The sequence below is a fragment of the Anneissia japonica genome, unplaced genomic scaffold, assembly GCF_011630105.1.
Source record: "Anneissia japonica isolate Jap-2015-1 unplaced genomic scaffold, ASM1163010v1 scaffold1984_len102452_cov112, whole genome shotgun sequence".
Lineage (NCBI taxonomy): Eukaryota > Metazoa > Echinodermata > Crinoidea > Comatulida > Comatulidae > Anneissia > Anneissia japonica.
In genome coordinates, this window is record NW_022692541.1 from 69,118 (window position 1) to 74,688 (window position 5,571).

The 5,571-nt window shown below is 34.6% G+C and overlaps 1 long non-coding RNA gene across 1 annotated transcript; it reads left to right on the top strand.

Moving 5' to 3' along the window:
• Positions 1-2,928: 2,928 nt before the first annotated feature.
• Positions 2,929-3,436, top strand: LOC117100324. Its single transcript, XR_004444113.1, has 2 exons — positions 2,929-2,992; positions 3,306-3,436. It is a non-coding gene; the product is annotated as an uncharacterized LOC117100324 (long non-coding RNA).
• The last annotated feature ends 2,135 nt before the right edge of the window (positions 3,437-5,571 follow it).

Below are 5,571 nucleotides of genomic sequence, written 5' to 3' on the forward strand. Positions count from 1 at the left end.
TCGTTGCTATTATCCAAATAATACACAAAACAATTAAAGCATAATCATGAATCAGTGAAAAAATAAAACAACAATAGAGTGCAGAATCGCATGGCCGGACGCATTCTTAGTGAAAAAGTTTTCCTCCATTAGTGGAAAAGGAAGGGCGCCTTTTGCGTCTGGATATACTTAGCAACGGAAGGGCGCCCTGTACGTTGGGCACGAAATATAGGAAACTTGCATGGTTAAAAAGAAGGGCGCCGCCTACGTTGGGCACGACTTCCGCCTCATTTTGACAATGCGAGAACTCTATCTTGTATTTCTAGTATCTTTGCTTAGATGTGGTTTTGTTTTGCGTCTGGATATAAAGTTATGTTATGTTATGTTGTTGTTCATTGTCTCAGTGAGTGAATGACCCACAAGATGCGACCGTGTTAAGCCCGTCTATGTTGTTGACCCAGAAGAGTGGTTGTGTCGAAGAGATGGTTGTCGACAAAGACACCAGCAATATGTATCGAGCCCATTGGAAAATGGTACAATGTTTACAACAAAAGCAAAAGTGGTGTACTGACCAAAGGAATTTCCAGGTTTCCGATGTAGTCCTGCTTCGAGATAACCAGGCAAAGAGAAATCAGTGGCCGACTGGCATTATCACACAAGTTTATCCAAGCGACGATGGAAGAGTGCGAAAAGTAGAAGTTCGTGTTCCGTCCTCAAAGAACACATATACAAGACCAATACGCCTTTTTCACGAATCGGTAGACATCTTGAAGTGATGACAAACATTGCGAGTCAACGGTGCGTAACCTACAGAAATAAGATAAGCTTTTGGGCTGATTTTCTGACATCATGTTATTTAAAAAATCATAACTCCATAACGGGGCGTCGTATCCAAAAAGTGTTTCCAGGAAAATGTTCTTAAAAGACCAGTCTACACCCTGTCTCTTATACACATCTTTTTTGACCTCTGAAATCAAGATTGAAAAAGAAAAGCCTATCTTAGTAGTGTATTAAAATAGGCCAATGCATTACAGTGCAGTAGCATAGGACTTTCGAGTTGTTACTGTTCCAAGTAGCGATAATGTACATATTTCTCTTATTACAAAGTACAAGTTAAGTTTTATAAAGAGGTATAGTATAGTAAATCATGTTTTTAACACAGGAAACTCTCATATGGTAACTAAAACAATGCTAGTTCAGAGTATTACTAGTACTACAGCACTGTAATGCATATACCTATTTTATATTTTAATACACTACTGAGATAGGCTTTTATTTTTCAATCTTGATTTCAGAGGTCAACAAAATTTTTCAATTTTTTTTCAATCATATAGTGGTGTAGACTAGTCTTTTAAGAACATTTTGCTGGAATTTGTTTTTGGATACGACACCCCGTTATAGAGTTATGATTTTTTAAATAACATGATGTCAAAAAATCCGCCCAAAAGCTTATCTTATTTCTGTTGGTTACGCACCGCTGATTCACAATGTTTGTCATCACTTCAAGATGTCTACCGATTCGTGAAAAAGGCGTATTAATGAACTTGTGTTATTGTTAGAATCTGAAACTTGAAGAACCTTTGATAATGCGAAAATAATTACAGTAGGTGAAATTGTTAAAATACTTATGTGGATGATAATATGTGTTTCTTTTGAATTCCTACGATTTTTAGTATATTATGCCTTGATTCATAATTTGCATTCTTTATTGTTTGGGTGATGTGTTGCGACACATCAGGCGAGGAGTGTAATGTCTTTAACATTGTTGTTTAAAGGGGGGGTGCGGGGATGAGACAAGTGGCCATATATTGGTTATTTAACCTTTCCTGAGTTCGGGAAAAATACGTAAAAAATTCAAAATGTTGAGATGTAAGGATAATTACAGAAACAAAACATGATATGATGACACAGGAAAATCAGGTGAAAACAAGGCTGATCACTTTTTTCAGTAGCTTGGTAGCATTTTCTAACCAACTCATTAATATCCAAGACAAGTCTGTCAATTAATTTCTGGCGAGCAGCTGATCGAAAAATCGTCCCGACGATCGAGCGACTAGCCTAGATACAGTACACTAGTGTGAAGTTGTGAGTTTTTGTGATCGTTTACGTACGCAGTTACAGAGAGACGGTTTAGTCAACGTCAATTCAATCATGGAGGAATAATTCAATTGAATTAATAAACGTATATCAGTCCGATGACTTGACTTGTTTGTTTATAATTAGGCCTACACCTATGCCTAGGATTAGCACAGTCAGTGTCTACCCAGCAGCAGTAGCGCACTCCTGTCCGGGACACTGCTCCAGTCCCGCAGCAGGTGAGTTCGCACGCAGCCTTATCCAGGTGACGGTAAAGATAGTAGGTTTCTACTACTAGCCTAGCCTAGACTTGTCATGCCATGCCATCTTTGTCACATTAATTGTGCTAGTGCATTTTTTTTTCATAATAATAGACCTAGGCCCTTAGGCCTACTAATAATAGTATACTATAGGCCTGGTCCTATGAAAAACTGTCTAGGCCTAGGCCTAAATGTCTAAAAAAATGCACTGTCTAAATAAAGGTGATGTGCTATAACACTACAGTATATCATCAGAGCCAACCCCAATTCCTGTAACAATAAGATTATTATTGATATACTGTAGGCCTAGAAGCTAGGCTATACAACAATAATGCCCCATTAAATAATAACATGATGCATATGTTACTCCAAACCTAACTTTCAGCTGTTGTTGAAATGTGCAATTCAAATAAAATATTATACATACATATTTTTGTAGGACAAGATATGTGATAGGCCGAAACATGACACTCTCCTCACATAGGTATTTGCCAGTCGCCATGATGAGACAAACATACCACAACATTTGCCATGAGTACAACCACCCAACGTATAAGAAACATTGGCATCTACGAAAGAAGGTGGTACAAAGCATACAAGCACCCAGCAAGACGTTAGCAAGAAACACTCTGGTTGTTTGCTGAAACTTGTAATGAAAGCTATACACACAATTTAAGGTGAGAAAAAAAAATTAAGTGAATATTTCATCACTGTTCAGCCAGAGTACATGAAACAAATATATTGGAATGGTAAAAAAATATCAGCATGGTGTGTCAGTTTTATTAAGAAACAACAATAATACATTACACACTAGCCGACAGGAAGGCTTCAATCAAGTAATTAAAAAATCTGAAAATACTGTCAATTGATGAATGTCTTTTCAGATTAGTACATACAGTATCTCAGTATGGTATGTTATTGATAAAGCAGCAAATGCCAATGTTTGATAACATTTGCATTATTGTAACTACTGTATTTATTCCTCAATAGGAGCAAATGACTGGCTCAGATGGATGTGATACAAACAATTCCATCTGTGTGGACATGATGAAATGGACATGCCCAATCCATGGTTAGCAGAAGGTGGCGATGCTCAGAGCTCTGCAGCAAGTGATTGAATCCAAAATATTTCCAAAGAATTAAATTAAAATGATTTATCTAGTGATTTTTTTTTTATGAAGATATACTGAAATGCCACACACTTAAGTTTTTGTTTTTTACGCATCTGGTTTATATTGCAGCATCTGGTTTATATTGCATGCCAAATTTATAATAAATAAATAAATACTGTACCAGTATTACTGTACCTGTTTCACTTGCAAAATATCTTTAATATTATTAAATGGTATTATAATCCCATTCAATAGTACTGATCCTTTTGAAGCAATTATGTGATCCCAGATTTAGAAAACAAATTGTGAGGATTAATTTTGAAATATGTAATGTGCGAAGTTGATAGTACAGTATGAAAATGTGGCTCAATATATACAGGAACAACTATTTTAATATATGGCTTTGTACAGTCTTGTGTAAAGTTATTCTATGAAACTGCTTATTTTTTTAATGTCTGGATTATGCCTATGTCTGCATGCTGATCAATTTGGTGTTGGAATTTAAGAAAAAGTTTCAATTTTCTTGCTGTACACCATTTTTTGTTTAGTATTTTAAAATACAGTAGTTGAACTTGCCTATGTCATATCCAAAATGCCATTGAGAAATTGTTTGACCCTAACAAAATTTGACTTGCACTTACGGTAATGGAAAACACATTCGGCATGTAAAATTAGATCGACTTAGAAATCATTAGAGTATATTATTTAGTCGTCTTAGGCAAGTTTAACTGCACTGCTCTATTTATCATATCTGATCGTCTTGTATTATTTACCATAGCCAAGATTTCTTCTTTCATGATGATATTCAACATCCATATTTTTGGTGCTTCACTTAGTTATTGTTGTACATACAGTTAATTCAAGACTACTGGTGTTATTAAATATATATTTTGAAACAATTTATCATCCTTGTACATTGCAAATAATTTATTACAAGTGTATTTTCTCACAGTTAATATAAAATTGTTTTACTGTACACAGATTAAAGCAGTCAGGTATTACAATATATATCACTAAGATGTGTATAAGAGACAGATAATAGACCTAGGCCCCTATTATATATATGGATTTATAGTTACTATAGTTTATACCAATGTAAAGAATAGGGAAGAACAAGTTACATTTATTTACTGTACACAAAATTCTAATTCATACTGTATTAGCTTAAAATTTTAAAATATGAAACGAGAGTGGGGAAGATACAAAAAACATTGTACTGTACTTAACGACAAAATGTTCTTGAAATCAACTTTGCTGGCCTATCCGCATCAATAGCAACAATTTCAATTACAGACTAGGTCTGGAAGGTTACCTAGATGTGTATAAGACACAGGTTAAAAAGAAGGGCGCCGCCTACGTTGGGCCAAAGTTTATTTCATCATCTTCTATAGCATAAAAAAAACCCAGGGCAGTCTTCAAAGCTTCTGGGAGCTTGTCCCTAATCGCCCACACAGTGCAAGATGGGATGACCCTTCTGTCAGATTTCTTTAGCCTGTTAAACACCTACCAAATGAAAGCCATTGATATCCAACATGTCGGCATTTCCTGTAAGAAGAGAAGTACAATAAAAAGTTTGAACAGACTAGTTCAGACAAATCAGAGTGACTATTCTTACACCATTCAAAAATAATTAGTATTGATATTACAATGTCTTTATAAGGAATTAATCATTCTGGCACTAATCATCAATGATAATTTTTGTTGAAAACATATATTCTAATTAACCATCACTGTGAAAAGCCCATATTCAAATGCATTGCAAAGTGGTGTAACATAGCAATTATTTTATTAATATTAATAAACAATTATTTTGAATAGAATTTATTATTTCATTAATATAATAATTTTTGTAATATAAAAATAAAAATTAGTTTAAAAATTACAAATGAAGACTATAACAATATATGTATAATAGACTATCTTGTTTCTCAATCTTTTCTAATGTACAGTAATAATAATTCCCCTGTATTTTGACCATCAAAATGGCTGGACATTTGACCCTCTACTAGTTTTTGATCCAGCATGGAACAAGGAGGGCCACGCCTAAGGCGGGTGGTTATATTTCCGAGAAGAATGCCGAAAATTAGTCTTTGAACTAATCTGAATACTGTATATAACCATTGCCAATGTATTATGCAGAAGTT